The sequence below is a fragment of the Balaenoptera musculus genome, chromosome 9, assembly GCF_009873245.2.
Source record: "Balaenoptera musculus isolate JJ_BM4_2016_0621 chromosome 9, mBalMus1.pri.v3, whole genome shotgun sequence".
In the NCBI taxonomy this organism is placed as follows: Eukaryota; Metazoa; Chordata; class Mammalia; order Artiodactyla; family Balaenopteridae; genus Balaenoptera; species Balaenoptera musculus.
Window position 1 is genome coordinate 83,355,108 of NC_045793.1, and position 20,422 is coordinate 83,375,529.

Below are 20,422 nucleotides of genomic sequence, written 5' to 3' on the forward strand. Positions count from 1 at the left end.
TAAAGAGCCATTTTAATTTTGAATAATTTTAAGTATTTTGTGTCATATATCAATATTAAAATATTGATTCCTATCCAAATATACAAAATAATATATATATACATATGTATATACTATATATATAAATATATATATTTCCAAGTTAACTTCAAAATGTGAAAGATGAAATAAAATTGTCGAATTATGAAAATGTGTGGAAGTCTTTGGTTAGAGAGTTCAATTTCTCTAAAAACTATATAGATATCAAATATTCTCCAAAGCGCTATTTTGATTGATGGGCAAAAATAAAAATTTTTCAGTGTTAAGGGAATTACCTACATCAAAATTATATTATTCATATCTAATAAGAAAATATTTATCAAGGCTGGAAATTTCATATTAGTGATTAACCAATAACACTGCAATGTTCAGGTAGAATAGTGCTCTTTATGTTGTTTATTATAAGTCAATTCTCATCCACAGTCACCTTATCTAAAGCTTGAATTATGACATGTTAAAGAGAAAAAGGACAACGCAATGATTCTCTTCTGCAGGTGAGATATTTTAAAAATATGTCCAGAAAGTTTTTTGACACTCCATGCTTCCAGAAGTGGGACTTAACTCCCCTAACTCTGAGTATGGGCTGGACTTAGTGACTTGATTCTAATAGAATGTAGCAGAAGTTATGGGTTATATCACTGCCGAGGTTAGATTATATAAAGACTGCAGCTTCCATCTTTAGGGTGCACTCTCTTTTAGATCATTTTTTCTGGGGGAAGCCAATCACAACCTTGTGACATTTAGGCAGGGATGGGGGAGAAAATGGAGACTTCCACCCAACAGCCAGGATGACCTGAAGTTTGTCAACAACCACACGACTGAGCTTGGAAGCAGTTTCTCCAGTCCTAGTTGAGCCTTGAGATAACAGCAGTCTCATCTGACAGCTTGACTGCAACCTCCTAAGGAACCCTGAGCTAGAACCACCCAGCTGAGCTGCTCCCAGATTCTTGACCCACAGAAACTGTGAAATAGGTGTTTATTTTTTAAGCTATCAAATTTGGGGGGATGAAGAACTGTACTTTTTAGCTCATCAGGGATGAGAGCATAGCATTGTTATTTTTCAAAGTTGATGGATCATGTTTGGTGGGTTAGTACAGAGAAAAACACTTTTTTTATTAGTAATTTGTATTAGTTACCTGTTTAATTACCCAAGGCTTTATCAAACAAACAAAAAAGCAGGCAAAGGGCATTAAATATGTATGCAGTGGTATGCTATTTTGTTTACATGGGGCTTAGTACAAAATATTTAAGAGGCTGTAAATTAGTGATTTAAAACAAAGAACACATATAAGCCCTGTTACCAAATACTTATTTTGAACTACACCCATGATGACCAACTGCAGAACAAATAGAAGGCCAAAGATAACAGATTGGATTAGATAACAGAAGGTGATTATTTATGTGAAAGATGTAGACAAGCACTTGGAATGTATTATGTGCCCAGAAAGAAAACAAGGTAGTTAACTATCCACCCTATCCTGTACATTATTTTTTCCAAGTTTAAAACTTAGAGCTCAAAAACTTCCATCTCAGAGGTACAAATCTTCCTCTTTCTTTTAAAAAGAGCAAAATCATAAGAATGCAATATATATTATTTAACCTTTTAATCTTATATTGAATATTTTGGTTGATTTTTTTCCTAGAATTTTGCTGATAGAAACAATACCGCAAAAGTCCTTCATAAACATTTATCTTTTGGGAATATATTCATTGGGCAAATTCCCAGCTGTGCTTTGCTGTGAACAAACGTACATGGTTTATAAAATACGATGAATATTGTCAAAATGCCATGTAGAAGGACTGTACCAATTCATATTCCGACTACAGCGTGAGAGTGACAATTTCTCTATAGTTTTGCTATCACTTATCAAAACTCTTAGCATACTTGCCAATCTGATAGATAAAACCTATTTTAATTTCTATTTAATTATTAGTGGAATTAGTATTTTCTTTTATACGTATAAGCCACTGGAATCTCTTTTTCTATAAAGTGCCAGACCATTTCATCATTCACTTACGCTATTGGATTATTTGTTTTAGTCATATCAAGTTATATGAGATTTTTGCTTCATAAACTATTAACTGAGTTTCTTGCCAATCTTTAGCATTACAAAGGGTTTTTGTTATTATTTTTGTTGTTTGATATACAGAGGTTTTTTTGGTTGGTTTGTTTGCATTTTAGTTGAATTGATCAATCTTTTCCAAAATGTTTTCTGAGTTTTGGTATCTTGCTAAGAAGAAATTTCCAAACTCTGAGATTATAAATAAATAAAGAGAGAGAAGGGCTAGAGTTATATAGGACTAGGAATCCAGACCTGATTATATCTCATGGAAAGAAGTGGAGTAACTACTGACGCTATCTCTATCCAAGTAAATTTTATCGTCCCCAAGCACAAGAAGCCTTGAATTTTTTCTAGAACCTGCAGACTGTGCATTCAGCAACCAATGAGCACCATCCATCTCCAGGGCCTTTGAGTATGTCTGTAGTTCTATAGGCACTGGGGGAGGATCTCTCTTTGGCAGTTGCCCAATGATTATCCAGTAGGACTGATGATTACCACTGGCCCAATATTTTGCTCAAATTATTCTTTCTAGAAAACCATCTTTTTCAATATCCCAGGAAATTCAAATTTTCCCAAAGTCAGTGATAGGACATAGACATCTAGACAGACAATGACAGTATTATAAAGAAAGCCTGAATTTTGTGGGAGTGAAGGAATCCAGCATATGAGGTCCAGCTCATTAAGTCTGTGTGTAGTGGAACACACAGTCTTTTCATAAACTCTTACAAAATATCAAGTATGTTAAAAATAATTTCTTCCTATATTTTCTTTATTCTTCATATTTCTCTTGTCAACTGCCTTTTATCATTTTATTTATAATTTACCCCAGTCATGTTTTTTCCCATAATGCTCTCAAGTTCTGACAGGTGTGTCCACAGTCTCACTCTAGCCCTTCCTTCGTTCCTTTCTTCCTCCTTTTCTTCCTTCCTCCATTTCCTTTGCTCTGATTTTTTTTTCTTCTAAGACAATATTAAAATGTCCATATTAAAAAAAAAAAATGTCCATATAGAGAAGAGCATCATAGGACACAGTGAAGTATCAAGATTAATATACATGATAAAACCTTATATTTCAGTCTAGGGCTCAGTATATTACTCCTTTTGTACCCAATATTTAATCTGAGGCAAGATGGCACGATAGAAGAATAAGGGATTTGTTTAGACAAAATTAATCTCTGGGAGTCTATACTGTCTTATCAGTAAATTTTGTATTAAAACAATGTCAGGACTTTGGGTGAGAAGTAAGATCATATTATAATAAAGTGATAGCATTTTTGAGAACTTGGACCTTTTGATTCATAGTTCTATACTTCTGTTGTAAAACACAATTGAGTAGTCTAAAAATAAACCTAAGTAATCCCCAATATTATTCTCTTTTATTAAATTTCATGGGCTCAAATTACAGAAAATATAAAAATTTTCTATTTAACTAAAGTATTAAGTAGTACATTACTTTTTTTTAAGTAGCTAAACAAATCTTATTTATTTAGTTTTTTAAAAAATTTATTTTATTTTATTTTTTTATTGAAGTATAGTTGATTTACAATGTTGTTAGTTAGTTTAGGTAGTAGTTAGTTTCAGGTTAGTAGTTAGTAGTTAGTTAGTAGTAGTAGTTAGTTAGTAGTTAGTAGTAGTTAGTTTCAGGTAGTAGTGCATTACTTTTAACAGAAGTTATTTTTCTAGATGTAAACAGCAAAATATAAAGACTCTTTAAATAATGATTTGCACTGATTTTTTAAAGGTGTGTATGTAATAGAAATACTACAAAATAATATTTAGTTCAAAAGTAAACATGTATTTCAATTTTGTTATATTCATACTGACATTGTAATTCAATTATTTTTCTAGATAACCATATGCTATTTTAAGATAACTGGAAGTATATGAAAATTTTTAAAACTCCAAGTCCCCTCAGTTCCAGAAAAACAACAACAAAAATTAGTGTGGAATAAAGGTAATTCCTTTTAAAAAAATAGAGAAAATTGCCTTAGCAATTTTAAATTGTGAGAAAGTAAACTTAATCTTCATTTTCAGCAATTTCATTATCCAGTCAATTCATGAAAAGGACCACATGTAAACATTACCAAATAAATCCTCTGAAGTCGGACTGGACACACTGGTAACTGAGTCATTTATCCATGTTCTAAATTATGAAGCCTGGTCCTTAATATAGAAGCCCTTCCTGAGCGCTTCTTCAATGAAGAAAAGAGCCAAAGTTCATGTTTAATACACATGTAGACTAGCCGCCTTCTCTTATTTTGAGAAGGCAATGACATTTGGACAAGAGCAGCTTTGTCTAATATTATTTAACCTAAGCAATTACCCTATGGGACATATTATTAGCCTCATTTTTCAAGTGAGGAAAGTAAAGTCAAATAATTAACTCAGGCCAGTTTCTGCAACTGCCTTCCAAAAACCTTTACAACATGATCCAATTACTAACTGGTTCGTTGCATTTATATATGTTTCTTTTGATGGCCATCTTCATAAGAGGCTGAAATTATGAATGGTTATAAAAGTAGAATTTGATGACAAAGAGAGAGCTGTACAGATGTGGAAAGGATAGAAAACCTTTTTAACACTACAACATTTGAGCTGTGGTACTCAAGTAATTTGGAGAATAGTAAACGGCAACATCTAAAGGCCAGTTTTGTATTCCACTTGTTTTTCAAAAATGTTCCATTTGATCCAGTATTTTCACTTCTGGAAATTTGTTCTTATGAAAGTGCTTAAAATACGAAAATAAAAGGTCAAGTTACCTATTAGAGCTAAATTTGGAAATTCCTAAATGTACATTAGTACAAGAATTTTTAAGTAAGAAATAGTAGTATGACATTATGTAACTATTTTAAAAGAATTAAAATAAATTAGTGTTAACACAGAAATGTTACTTTGTCATGTTAAGGTAAGAAGTAGGATATAAAGTTATATATGAGGAATATGATCACAACTTAGCATGTAAAATAGTTTTAAAAGATTAAATGAAATATTTATAGTAGCTTTTTTCTGTTTTAAATCATTTTGTAATTCCTAAATTTTTCTGTAAAGGGAGTATGTTACTTTTAAAATTGGAATTTTTGTGTAATCAAAAGAAGTATCCCTTTTTCTTTATTTTGTAGATTTTATAAGATGTTTAGAAATTAAAAAAAAATAAAATCTAACCATCTTTATTGTCATTCACAAATATAAATTCTCTCTGAATTATTTCTTTCAGATCCTATGCAAAATTATTTTCCCAATAATTTTAAAATAAATAAAAAGTAATATATCACTTTGATTAATGAGTACAGTAGACTCATTAATCAAAGATGCTGTTTTCAAAAAAGAGTCCAAGGGTATGCTCTTTACTTTAAGACATGGACAGATGTTCTTAGTAAAAATCCCATGCCACCAAAAGGATGCTTAATATAGAAAAACTGTGATGATTGTGACTCGCTTTGTGAATTACCACATCAGTATATTTTGTGATCTGTAATATAAATACACACACACACACACACACACACACACTTTGTATTTAATTTGTTTCTTGTTTGCCCATGAAACTGTCTTTTCTTTTTTAAAAGAACTCTAGGCAGTTCTTATTTTTCTTTTTAATTTTTAGCCTATTATTGCTCTGTGTGAAATAAGATGATGTGTAATCTTAAAATGCCAGTTTAATCAGAAATCCATAATTTTTCAAATTTAGAACTTTAATTTAAACATATAGGTCCCTGGAAATGGCTGCAGATATTTATGATGTCTACAAGATAGCTGTGGATATAGGTACATCGAGAAATAGGAGAAATTTCTCTGAAACTATTTTCAGTGCTATTTTAGATTCAAAGTCAACAAATATTATATTCAAAATAATAAAATTGACTTTCAACATGGGAAATAGTGTCAAAGGGAATTCAACCCCCCTTTCATAAGGTGCAGAAGATGTTAATCAACTTTACTGAACTCTAATTTACGTATAATAAAATGTACCTATTTTAAATGCACAGCTTGAAGAGTTTCATCAGATGTATATTTCTGGTAATCTTTACCACAATCAAGATATACATATAACATTTCCATCACTCTGTAGGTTTCCTTGTGCCCTTTCCCTGTCAATCCCCTACATTCCCAGTCCTAGGCATGCACTGACCTGCTTTCTGTTCCTATAAACTAGAGTTGCTTTTTCTAGAATTTCATGTCATTGAAGCATATTATACGTACTCTTTTATATCTGGCTTCTCTCACTTAGCATAATGATTTTGAGATTCATCACTGTTGTGTATAGTTCAAACGTTTTCATTGCTGGTTGGTATTCTTTTGTATGTATATGTCAGCTTTGGTTTATCCATTTACCTGTTGATGGACTTTTGAGTTCTTTCCAGTTTTTGGCCGTTATAAGTAAAGCTGCTATGACTATTTGTGTAAAGTCTTTCTATGAACATATGTATTTAATTCTCTTGCATTATAAGAGTGAATGTTTAACTCTAGGAGAAACTGCCAAATACATTTGCAAAGTGGTTGTACCATTTTACATCACCAGCAGCAACGTGCGAGAGTCATACATCCTGGTCAACACATTTTAGCCATTCTAGTGAATATGCTGTGGTATCCCATTGTAGCTTCATTTGCATTCCATGATGTCAAACACTTTTCCGTGTGCTTACTTGTACATCTTTTTCTATGAAGTGTCTGTTAGAATCTCATGACCATTTTTAAATTGGTTTGTCCTTTTATTATTGAGCTGTAAGAGTTCTTTATATATTCTAGATATAAGTTCTTTCTCAGATGTATGTGTTGTGAATATTTTCTCCTAGTCAGTGACTTGCCTTTTCATTTTCTTCGTGGTATGTTGTTTCAGTTGCATTTGGCGCTTGAAATTGATTTTTGTCATGTTCTGTGGTAACATTTCATGTGGTTTTAACTTACTTTAAAATATTTATCATCAATATCTTTTTCTGAAAAGTGAAGAAAATCAAGTGTTGTGAAACATTCATTTACACATCATTTAATTCTTAAGATCTCATGGGGGTTATCCTGAAGTTAAAAACATAATATTGTGGTACTGAAGTGAAAGATTCAGGTATCAAATTATTGAACATATCTCTAACCTATATAGTACCTATTATTTCAAGCAATGGAATATATCTCCCTGGAGACTAGCTGCCTTAAGGCACAGTCACCATACTGTATTTCAAAGTTATCTGAAATAATGCATTCTCACGCATGTTTACACTATGTGTTAGCCTCATTTTTTTCTTTTTAATTTTTATAAATCAAATACATAAAATTTACATGGTTCTAAAGTAAAAATTCTATTAAAAATATTCTCAGAGTCTTATTCTCATCTCCAATATCATATATCACTATTTAGATATATGAATAATCTTATTTTTCCTTTTTATAACAGAAAGATACCATTCTACTTTTTTCTGTTGTTGTGTATCTTATGTTTTATTCAAATAAATGCCCTTTCAATGAGCAAAGATTAGAACAATTACTTTGGAAAAAATAATACAGCGTTTGGGCAACTTCTGGAATTCAATATTCATAAATTTTGCTGAATAATACAGTTTTGATAATTATTACAGATTCACTTTATCCTAAAATAATTGATTCTAAAGAGATAGTAAATTCTTACTTCACAAGAGGACACATGCAATGTAATCATAAAGGTAAATAATAATGACAGGTAACATTTTTGAGTGTTTACATACCACCCAGCATTCTAAATAGTTTATGTGCATTATCACTCTGAATGCTTACAATCACACTATGAGGTAAATGCTATGATTAAACCCATTTTTCAGCTAAGTAATGAGAGGTTTAGTCTTGCTCAGGGTCACAGAGTTGACCAGAATCTGAAGTCTCAACCTGTAATTATAGTGCTTCATGATCAATGCTAAGTTACAGAAAAAATAAACATATTTTAAAACATATGTGGTAGTAGATTAAATATATATGGAATAGCTTGGTAGCAACAACCAAAAGTGAGATTCAGAATTCAAATAACATCTTATAATTTTAACTAGTTTAAACCATTTTAAACCACACTGACAGATATTTATTAAGTCAATATAAATAGCAATTAAATTGCATATAAATATTATACATGTATATTTTATGAAAGATCTACACTCTTTTTACTATAGATGAGTGTACATGTTCAACTAACCTTTTATACACACTCTCTAGCAAGTGCCAAATAAAACCAGATGTAAGAAAATTACATGATCAAACTTTAAAGAAACAGAATTCTCAAATAATATACACAATAAAAGATAGAACCCAGCTGTATGCTGTTGCAAAAGAAATGAGCACACAAGAATAGATTTTTTTCCACTCTATTTTATTATTATTATTAACCCTGTAAAATGAGATTCAGTACTCCACCTTAATATTTATTTTCTTGCTAGAATTGTACCAGATGGAAGAATTTTATATAACTGAAAACACTGATTGGTATGTCCTTCTGTTAAGAGTATTATCACCAATATAATTCTACTTTCTTTTGTATCTCAACAAATATTATTTTTTCTTTTTATGTCATGCCATATAACCCTTTTTCTATTGTTATTATGTCATACTATGTAACCCTTTCAAAATACCCCTTTCATATATTTTGCACATGTCTTTTCAAAACCAGGCCACCTATGAGTCATATGTCAACGCTGAATATCAAAAAGGATAAACCAAAATGTAGTCACATAGCCTAACCAATCTGCCAAGCAAGAAACCAAGGATATAGTAAAATGGGAAAGGCCTGCTATTAGAATCTTAAATAAATATTTATGGAAAATAGTTTGGAGCAAGAAGTTTACAGAGGCTCAAAAGAAATGCTATAGCAGACATTAACCTTAACATCACTTAACTGTCCAAAGGAATATGGGGAATTGAGCAGTCAATGCATCAACTGAAGGGTGCAGAAAGTAGAAGTAGGGATGTACTTCATGAAGCAAAAATGCAGAATCACATATCAGAGGTTCTTTAAACTTCAGATGCAAAGGAACCTTTGCAAGTTCAATAGTGATGGAAGAATTGTTTGGCATGTGTCATCTTTTATATAATCCCTATGTACAAACGATTCACATATGTGTTTGTAATTATGGGAAGCTGCAGATAGATTTATTAAAACTTTTAACCTAAATTTGTCTCATCAATATTTTCCAACAGACAAGACTATACTACACTTAATATTAGCAAACATAAATGAAGAATTCATACAACACCAATGATGACTGGTGTTCAGGTATTTAGACCTCATGATATAAATTAATTGACTACATTTTTGTTTTGTTTGTTTGTTGCTTGTCTTCTTTATCCTCACCTACTCCTTTGCTTAACATCATTTATTATAGCTTATATTATTTTCTTATTAAAAGCTGTAGAGACTCACTAAAACAATGACGAGATGCAATAAATAAAGAATATATTAAACCCATCAATGTTACCACCTAAATAAAGACAATTATTTTTAGTTAACAACCTGTTATATAAGCACATATATATATTCATATATATGTGCGTGTGTATATATATGTATATGAGTTGCTACTATAAGAAGGTATGTATGTATGTGTGTATGTATGTATGCATAGTCTTATTTCTAACAAGGAGATTATTCTGAATACATTTTTGATCATTTAAAAATGAACAGCAGAACATGCTCATATTCTCATGATAATAAATACAAATCAAAAGCTTTATTCTTTAATAGCTATTATAAACAATAGTGTACAAATTATTCCTATTATTAAACATGTTCTCAGAATAATTACGTGAAATTAGAATTGTTAGATCAAGAGGTTTTTATGGCTTTCTGCACACTTTTTTTTTTTTTTTTTTTTGCTTCTTGAAAGAATTTGCCCTCCATCTTATGCCCTCACTGAAGGTGTAGCAGGAAAATCTTTCCTCTGCATCCTTAATAACCTCTTAACAATTTTGCCAGTATAATACAGATAAAATATTTTACTTTAACTCGTATTTTTATTATATCTTTTCAAGTATTTATTGACATTGCTGTTCTTTTTTTGGAATGTTTATTAGTGTCTTTCACTCAATTTTTTTTTTTTTTTTTTAGCTGGTCAGGAGTTAGAGTTTTATTATCAGTCTAGGCAAGACTAAAAATTCAAAGCAAATTCAATTTTGCTTAAGGGAACATTGTAAAGTAACAATTCTTCATATTACATGCCTCACGTGATCCATTTCAAACCATAGAGAATTACACCTTTATCTGTCACTGTTCCAAGAGACAAACAAATGTGAACAGCTAAAACATTTTAAAAATGCACCAAGCTTATGAAGTCTCAAACAAAACTTGAATTTTCTGTACATACACCTGTCAAATGAAGTTATTTCCTGTACACCACTCCTCTTGCAAAGTGGTCTTCTGTTCCCTTTCATTTGACCTAGATCGGCTAGGAGACCAAGAGAAAGATCGGGACGGCTTGTGATTTCTTTCCAGGGACAGTGATCTCTCTCTTCTCCTATCTCTAGAAAGGGACCTGCCCTGGCTGCGGAAGAAGCTTCTCTGTCTTGGAGATCTGTGGCGAGGTGGAGGACTCCTCCTCCGATAATCATCTCGCGGGTGACGACCCCAAGGAGGCGGCCACGATTTCGACTTCTCTTTTCCCCATTCGACAGGTCCACTCTTACTCGGCAGCCACATAGTGTTCTCCCATCTAGTTCTCGGACAGCATCGGCTGCATCTCGGGGATCTTCACATTCAACAAGAGTGAAGCCGGGAGGGTTTTTAGCAACCCACACACTTCAGAGTGGTCCACAATAGCCTACAGCTCGTTCCAATTCAGTCTTGTTACCACTGTTTCCAAGATTACCTACATAAACTTTACACTCCAATGGACAGGAATCACGATGCATTTCGAGATCTCGGGTTAGAAACGCGGAGGCTCAGATACACACACCCTTGGCTGGGTCTTCCCGGTCCCCTCCCGCGTGGCACCCGCAGATGCTCTCGCACACCCGTCGTCCACGAAATGGCCTGGCAGGCGGATTCTTAACCACTGCGTCACCAGGGAAGCCCAGTGGTGATGTTTAGGAAGAGACTCCTCTCCTTTTAGAAGCACTTCTGTAGATATTTCAGTAATATATCTGGGATCTGTTTATCTTTTCATCCTCATCTTTCTCATCAGAAACTTGTGGTTTTACTCTTTCAGGTTCTTTTCCTTCTGGTGTCTGTTTGCTAGCTAGATCTTTGGGTTCACTTCTGTGTCTCTTTTCATCTTCGTCTTCTCCTTCATTCATTTCAGCCTGAGCTCCTCCGGGCCTCGCATCTCTGTCTGGCTTCTCCTTAGATTTCTGTTTAGGTGTTAGTCCTTCGGTTTGACTTCTGAGTCTCTTTTCTTCCTGGAGGTGACCAGGCTTTACTTGATCATCTCTTCCTTCTTCTTCCACGTGTGTTCCTGGTCTTACTCTTCCCGGTTCTTCTGCAGGGAGTGGTCCAGCAACTCGCTCTCTGGATGCAACTCTACGTCTCTTTTCCTCCTGGTCTTTTTTCGTCTTCATCGACAGAATCATCTGATTTTGCTTTTTCAGGGTCTTCCTCAGGTTTCCGTTTGGCAGGGCCCCTTGTGAAATGAGATGTGATGGTGGTCTGCCTGGTAGTTTGCCTTGTAATCCTGGGGCTACATGAGACTTCAGCTGATTCTGTTTCTCCATTGGACTTGCTTCTCCTGGGCATGCAAAGTTTGGAAACAGGTCTGGGGGACCAGTTTTTCTCTGCTATTTCCACTCTGCGCTCCTCACCACTTGTCTGGCTCCTGTTTTCTAGACATCCTTTCACTTCCCGACTGAAAGCATGAGCTCCGTTCTCAAGGACAAATCTTTATTTAAACGGGATTTGACTTTAGCCCAGTAGCCCTCCTCTGATAATTCTTCTTTATGTAATTTGGTTTCCAAGTCACATAACTGATTCTTTATTTCTGTCTGCAGAAATTCAGGCAAGAGATTCCATTTCTTCTACACGCATTCCTTTTCTGTTAAACTATCTCTTTCCAAATCTTTGAGCCGGATGGTCGCGATGATTTCGTGAGCAGCATCGTGGGGTCTGCCGTAGACCGGCAGCGGCCACGGGTAGACAGCGGGCTCGGCCCCCACGGGCGACTTGAGCCTCAGCTCCAGCTTCTCCCCCATGTCTGCGGGTGGCCGCCGCACCATGCCAGTCGGGAGGTGGCGGAGGGGCGGGTCCTTTCACTCAATTTTAACCTGGAATATTTGTCATTTTTTTGGTTTTGCTTTGTGAGCGTTTTCAGAAACAGAAATTTATTGTTTACAATAAATTAAGCAAATGATTTTTCTAGTTAATTGTTTTGATTTTATACTGTTTGTAATTTTTTTGCACACAACCAATGTTAATTTTTATGTAGTTAAAACAATTAGTGTTTTCCTTAATGGTTTCTACTTGTCTACTTACGCAGTTATTCTTAAAAAGGCCATATATATATAATACTAATTTTGCTTAATCATAAATACTCTCTTCAATCATCTGGCTTAAGTTCAACTAAATTTTTCCATACACAATGTTGCCATTCTTTTAACTGTTTACTTACTCCTAATATGTATAATCTTGCTGGATATTGAACATCACATTATTATAGCTTTTATTGAAACTATTTATTTATTGAACACTTACATTGAACCAGGTTCAAAATTGCTCAAAATTCAAGTAAAAATCTCCATAAACTATGAAGTATGCAGTAAAATTCCATTTCACAAATAAGAAAGCACAGAATCAGATTAAATAATTTAAATAGTTGAAAGAAGTTTTGATATCAAGTGTATTTATGTTTTGTTAAACACAAATACTGCTTTTTTAAGCTGTTTTAGGAATTTTTTAAAAAATCTATAAATGGATGAATAAAAAAGTAAAATAATTCTAATGATGTATGCTATAATTTATTCAGTTAAGTCTTTTTTTTTAGTCTAACACTCTAATTCTTCCCACCAAACATAAGCAATTGCCTTGAATGCCATACGCCTAAAGTTCCACACTAATTTTTAACATTAACCAAATAAATCTGCCAATAAATTATCAAATTAGAAAGAATGTTCCCACATTGTATGATAATTTACCATAAACACAATTATTTAAAAAATATAGTAAAATTTGGAGGGCAAATTTTGCATAGAGCCTATTATTCTATAGTGCATAGTTTGTAAGCAAATAAGATTTGTTAAATCAGCGAATATGGAAGCATTAATGACTTTATTAATTTACCTAGGATACACCATTCTGAGAAAACCAAATTTAGTTTTGACCCTTTACTCTCAATGAACATAGGTAATTTTAAGTGAATAAATTAAAATAAGTCAGTGTTAAATACTAGGATATCATTTGTTTATTGGAGACTGTTGATCCAATTCCTTTCTCCTTTGTATCTGCAAAGCACCATTTCAGTACCTTTTAAAGTTAACGTGATGTAAACTATCCACATGGCAGGGATATACAATAATGCAAAGCAGATGAATTTCAGCCACACGGGAATTTGCAGTGAGTGAAAAAGGGTTTTATTATCCATCTAGGCAATTGCGCAGATGAATGTCAGAAAAGCTGATAATTTTAAGCTCATAAATAAGAAAAAAGTAAGTAAACAACTTTATCCCCAACCTCTTTGTAGTGATGAAGCAAATTTTAAATGATCTAATAGATTCGATGCTTCATATCATTTTCTACAACTGGAAAAAACAAACAGTTTAAAAATAATGTTATAGTGGAGAAGAGCAGAGAGAGCTAAGTACTTGGTTATGACCACATGCATATTCTTAAATAGAAACCTAAGAATAAGGCAAGAAAACCCTACGAAAGAAGCCTGCATAACACAGGAAGAGATGCCAGTTTATAATCTACTTGTTTTAGAATAGTCAGTTACTGTTACTTTGTTTCTTACCTAATGAATAAAGAGATATGGGAAAGGAATTTTAAGTATAAGGAAGTTTAAAGATATTTGTATGCAATCCTAAAGAGCCGATGTTATTTTTTCAATTATTTTACTGATGAATAAACTAAAGTTCAAAGTCAAACAGCCATTAAGTGGCAAAATCTCAGCTCATGTCCATATTTGTTTAATTTAAAAATGTTCTTCCACTTGACCATAAGAACACTTACAGAAGATTCCATAAAAAATAGAACTATAAATATTTGTTAGCTAAAACATATTCATTTTAATGACATTACAATAAATGTACATAAAATAATATCTATTATAATGTCTAAAAATACATTAAAATAAATGTGAACAATGAATTAGATTTTTTTAAAGCATCAAGTCATTATGGCAACCTTCAAAATCTACAGTCCTTTACTTGCATGCAACTATTATTTACTACTGACTACTAACTATAGTTGCACTCCTTCCTAGAGCACTTTATTCTCTACATGCAAATAAACATAAAAGCAATGTGTTTCTAACCTAAACATTCTAATAAACACAAACAAAGCACACCAAGAGCTAGGACTGGTTCTTCATCATTTAACTAAAATTTTGTAAGATTTTAAAAATAACAAGCATAAAAATAATACAGAATGTTCAGAGTTAAAATATCATCATCATCGTTTAGTCTTAAGCTGTGGCTTTATGTTATTCTACATTATATTGTCAGATTCTTATTTTACAAAGGTCAAAGTCAGAAAGAAATACATATATACACATATATATAGTAGTCAGAAGTATGTACTTGTGCATAAATCTAATAGAAACATAATGTGTAGAATGTAAATTGTAATCAAAATGTAACATATATTTTTGTCTCCCATATTCCCTTCAAATTTATTTAATTGATAAATCTTTTGCTGTGCCACTGGTAGAAACTTAGGTAGGTCTCACTGACTTTTCTGTTAACTTTTTGGTAATCAAGGGTCCTATATCGATTTTTAGTCTCTGAAAACAGAGATTAAATCAAAAATTAAAAATATCTAGTCCAAGATGTCATTTAACATAAATCTTCACTATAAACTAAGACTTCTTTTCCACATTGCCAGCAGTTGGCGTTCTCTGACATTTGGAAGGAGAAGTCCTTGGTTTTTTTTATCTTCCTGCTCTGCCTACCTCTAAGTATGGCAGAGAGAAGGATAAGGAGAATAAAACATTTTTCACTTGAACTGATCACTGTTTTTTCCTGTTATAAACTAGTACTGGGCCTAGCAAATGTTTAGAATTATCTCTTTTTCTACTGGGACACTAAAACTTCTTCTGAGATTCCTGGGGTTTTCTCCCACCTGTACTTCTTTTGACTCTGATATATCAGTAGTTCAGAAGGTGGTTTGCAATCCTTCAGAAGCCCCTAGGAAGCCCTTATATACCTCTGGCTTCTTGCTGCTTGAGTCTCTTTGTCCCTGTATGTGAGTGACCCATCAGCCAGGTCCTGAGAAGATTCCACAGTGGCATTGGTCTTCTAGTGCATAGCTCATTTCTGGTTTATAGGAAATACACAATCTCTTCTCCAACAAACTCAGAGTACAGTCTGATTCCAACCCTAATGCAACTGACCTGGCCCTGAAACCATAGAATTGATTCGCTCTCTTTATCCTCAAGATTTTCTGGATCAGATAATCCCCAAATTACAGTGGACACGCATTAAGTTCTTAAGTGATCCACTTAAAGCACCACCACCTGCTAGGCTTCATGTGGCAAAGCTGGCAACTACCTCTTTGGGTGGAGGAGGAATATAGCTTATAGAAAAACTTCAGAAATTCACTCTCTTCTACATGATCTAATCCAGGTTTCACATATTCTTGATTTCACTAAGTGGTCTAGGATTCAGGGACCCAGTTCTAGAAACTTTTCTGAGGCAAATCCTACTATTTCCCTGACTAATGGGCATTTCTTGAATCTATGAATATCTGTATAGAGATAATTGTGTATGCGTAGATAGATAGATAGGTAGACAGAGTTGAGATTAGTTAGTAGTTGAGATTTTCTATCTTCTTAAACTCTTCCCCATCTAGAGTCCTCTAGTTTTATAAGAGTAATTTAAAAAATAATTTTCAAATGAAATATGTGAGATATATGTTTTCTGAATTTTTTTTATTTCCTTAAATATGTCCACGTTTACAAGGAAAAATAATTTGCCTGGTATATGATTCTTGGTTTGCAATAGTGTGAAGATGCTATTCATTGTCTTCAAACTTTCATGATTTCAAATGTGAAGTCTGATGCCAGAAAGAGAAAATGAAGACTGATACTGTTTTTGGTTTAAGTAATCAGGAGAAGAATACAGTTGACATTTATTAAGATGAAGAAGAAATTCAGAAAGAGCAAGTTTGGGGAGAAAGACTAAAGTTTTGTTTTTGGTTTTGGATGTGATAAGTTTGAGATATCAGACATTTACATGAAGATGTAAAGTCAGCAGTTGGAAATCTGAGCCCAAAATGCATAAGAGAAATTCAGCAGGAAATATTTGAGATTTATAAGCCTACAGATAATATTAAAAGCCATAAGACTAAGTGAGATGAGTTACTGAGTGAATGATGATAGAAAAGAGTTGAGCTTCAAGGACTGAATCCTGTGTCATATCAATATTTGGTGATTAAGAAGAAGAGCAGAAAAGGAGAGATCTGAGGAGACGGGGCTAGAGAAAAACAGTTTAGGGCTGTGTACCAAAAAAAGCCAAGTGAATAAAGATTTTCAAGCACTTTATCAAATTATGCTTATAGGTCAAATATGATGAGGACAGATAATTGAGCACTGGATTTATCAATATAGAAATCATCAGTCTCTTCATCAAGCTCAGCCTGGGTAAGTGCTGGGGGGTGAAAGTGTAATTAGACTAGATTTAGGAGACAATGGTAGGAGGGAAGTTGGAGATAAGGAGTGTAGATAATTCTTTCAATGGGTGTTGATGTGAAAGGGAACAGAAAACTATGGCCTTAGATCCCTCTTTGCCAAGCTCAGAGGTAGCAGAATTTGCAGGTAGGTAAATCCTGAAGGAAATTAAATAAGCTTGGGAGTCAATTCCGGACTGGAAATGCTTTGTCTGAGAGGGAATTTGGGGCGAAATCTCATTAAGGCAAAAAAGTTTTTCTGAGACTTTAACCTTATAAAGTAAAGTGACTAACAAAGAGCAGCTATACCTGGAGGAGGAAATCAGGGCGAAGTTGCATGATGCAATTGTGCTAGAAGCTGGAAATATCAGAGGCTAATATAGCTCCACAGAATTTTTTAAGTCCCCAGAGAAAATTCAATGGACAATTTTAATTCTGCAGATTAACAGTAGAGCTTTTTAACTTTCCAAGGGTTTTCACATAATCTATCCTATTTGATCCCCATGACAAACTGTGAAACAAGCAAAGTTTTATTTTTTTCCATTTTACTAATGAGGAATTGAGACACAAAGAATACATAACATTTGTTCAAGATCACAAAACCAGCAAACTGTAGAACTGGGATTGAGACCAGGTCCCCTGATTATAAGTCTAGCACTGTTTTCACTAAATGAAGTTGCAAGTCATAACTGAGAAATGGAAGACTGCCAAGAAACTGCATAATTTATATATCAATTGGTAAAAGTTACCTAGGGACACTATTTATGTCTAAAATTTAATTATGTTAAACTTGTAGCTATTCATCTTACCAACAAACTAAAATGATATATCAATTAAAGTTACTGTGCTCTTGTTTTCCACTCTGGAAGGCAGACTGTGACTGCCTAAGTAGTTAACAGGGCACTTTGGGTTTGTGTATTAATAATACAGACTTGAAAGATTTCTCTGCCACCCGTTTCCACACTATTTCACAATTTAATACCTGCATAGCTCTGGGTGCATTAACTAATAGTGACTCAATTTTCTAATCTTTAAATTAGGGAAAGTTTGATCTACTACAAAACATGGATGCAAATAAGAATTAAATATTGAAAAATGAGTACAATGTTAGCTAAAAATGTTTATCAATGAATGTGTTTCAATTTGGACCCCTAGGCACACCATAGTGGTCATACTGGTTTAGCTTTAACTGGAATATTTTGAAGACTCTGCCCTATTTCATTCATATAAATGGTGAGTCAATCAGGAAGGAGAGTACAGAACAATGAAAATTTTAAATTGAGAACTTGAAAAGTTAATGTAGAACTAACAAAATTGCAAAGCAGGAAAGAAAAGACAAACTAAACAACTCAAATATTAAAATACATGAGTAATAAAGGGAAAAATCATATACTGCCAAATGAGTTATTTCATCTCAATAATTTTTTCTGACACCTTCAGTCAGACTTTCCAGAAATTCAATGGGACAATAAAAATATGTAAAGCTAGACCTCAATTGTATTTTACTCATGATTTACACAGATAAATAATCCAGGTTCTCTACCAAAATCCTGGTCACCCTGAATTCTTTTTTTCTCATAACTTCCATTTAATTGTCAGCAAATCCTGTCAGGTGTAACTTCAAAGTTCAGTTGATCCTTGAACAACTCTGGGATTAGGGGCACTGCCTTATGCACTGTTGGAAATCTGGATATAACTTTACAATTGGCCCTCTGTACCCCCAGGTCTGCATCCCTGGATTCAAACAACCACAGATCCTGGAGTAGTAAAGTATATATTTAGTGAAAGAAATCCTAGTATAAGTGGACCTGTGCAGTTCAAACACTTGTTGTACAAGGGTCAAAGGTACATCCATAATAAGGCCATACCCACCTCACCACCTCAACTGCTAATAACCTCTTCCAAGCCACCATCACCCCTCAGTCTCCTGTGTGCTCTTCCTGTTAACCTACTCAACTCCAACTGCTCTGGCCTCATTTCCCTACTTCAAAATCCCCAGGCTCAGGACTTCAGGGTTTTTGACTTGCCTTTACCTAATCTTAGAATGCTCTTCCCCAGATGATTACATAGTACCTTGCCTCTCCTTCTGCAGATCCTTGCTTCCCTGTGAGCCAACCCTTGCCCCATCTCCCTATTTGAAACTGCGGCACCACAGTCCCCTAATCTCTGCTTTAAATTTTCTCCTGAGTCATTAGTACTATACTTACGTATTTATTTTATTTCCTTCTCTTTCTAGGATGTAAAGTTCTGTGAGGGCAGGGATTTTTGTCTACTTTTTAACTGCTATATCCCCATGTCATAGAATAGTACTTGCCCAGTAGTAGATAATGAAAAAGTATTCTTGGAACACATTACCCTTTTTAAATAATTAGAAGAAAATTAATTTATGAAATAACATAGATATTTACACATCTAATAATTTTCCCACTGTATTTTCATACAAAACTATCTGCCATTAAGTATTTTGTGGAAATAATCTTAAAGGAGACCTCTACAAAAAAATTAATTTTTAAGTAACTTATTTTTCTCAATATGTATAGTATATTTATATTTTTATCATATAAAATATCTTTATAGGAATTTTCATCCTATCTCAACATTGTATATTAGTCCTAAACTAATAAACACTATCTAAACTATAAAACTATTAGGTCGGTGTACAAAGTTGTGGGAACATACCAAAAAGTAAATACCAGTGAACCAATGCCCCAACCTGAAGGCATAAATAATATTTCACAAAGGCTGTTTCATGCTTTCATCATTGACAGATTAGACATCATACACGATTGAGTTTCAGAGGTAGAAGCAATGGCTGGCAGAACACATGTTCAAAATTTAAATTGGTCTTCATTATCTGGAAAAAGGATCATAAATAAATGTAACAGAATTAAGTTACAAGATCATTGTAGTACATCCTAGGGTGAACAAAAAAACTGAATAAAAGAGGACAGAAATATAATTTTAAACAAGCAGCAAAATTGTTTAATTCATACTTTATTTATTAGCCACTATCCTAGACAAAGAATAGGATAAGAAATGAGTAAGCCATGGCACCTAGCCTCAAAAGCTTCTTTTCCATTGCAAGGAGGCAGAAAGAAACACCAAAATAAAATGCAAACTGCAAGTTCAAAATGTCCATAAGTGCTGAACTAGAGGAATGCAAACAATAGGAACACAGTGGGAAAAAATAATTATGAATGAGATCATTAATATGTGATCTTCCTCTTAGCTCCAGCACAAGCAGTCACACCATTATCATCCCCATGCCCTTAATCCTAACTACTGTGGGAAGAAACAGATTGTCTCCATTAAGCAAAAGGATTGGATTCCTGCCATCCAGCTCTGCTCCAATTAGCAATGAGTAAGGAAGGGAAGAATAACACAAAATAGCATGCTCACAGAAGTAAGTTCCTGAAGGTGGATGGTGTGCAATTCTCCCAGAGAGAAGTATGAGCAAAGCAAACCCCAAGAATATTGAAGCTTGAAAAAGTGCTTTTATGTATTATCTATGAATGCTGAAGAGAGGGGACAAGGAACTGCAAGAATTCAAGCCATTTGCTTGCTTT

The 20,422-nt window shown here is 33.6% G+C and overlaps 1 long non-coding RNA gene and 1 pseudogene across 1 annotated transcript; one reads left to right on the forward strand and one right to left on the reverse strand.

Annotated features, from left to right (window-relative positions):
- The first annotated feature begins 1,285 nt into the window (after positions 1-1,285).
- Positions 1,286-10,261, forward strand: LOC118900943. The gene is made up of 3 exons (XR_005021258.1): positions 1,286-1,295; positions 2,516-2,518; positions 10,175-10,261. It is a non-coding gene; the product is annotated as an uncharacterized LOC118900943 (long non-coding RNA).
- Positions 10,262-10,314: 53 nt separating this feature from the next.
- On the reverse strand, positions 10,315-10,957 carry LOC118900942 (annotated as a pseudogene).
- Positions 10,958-20,422: the final 9,465 nt, after the last annotated feature.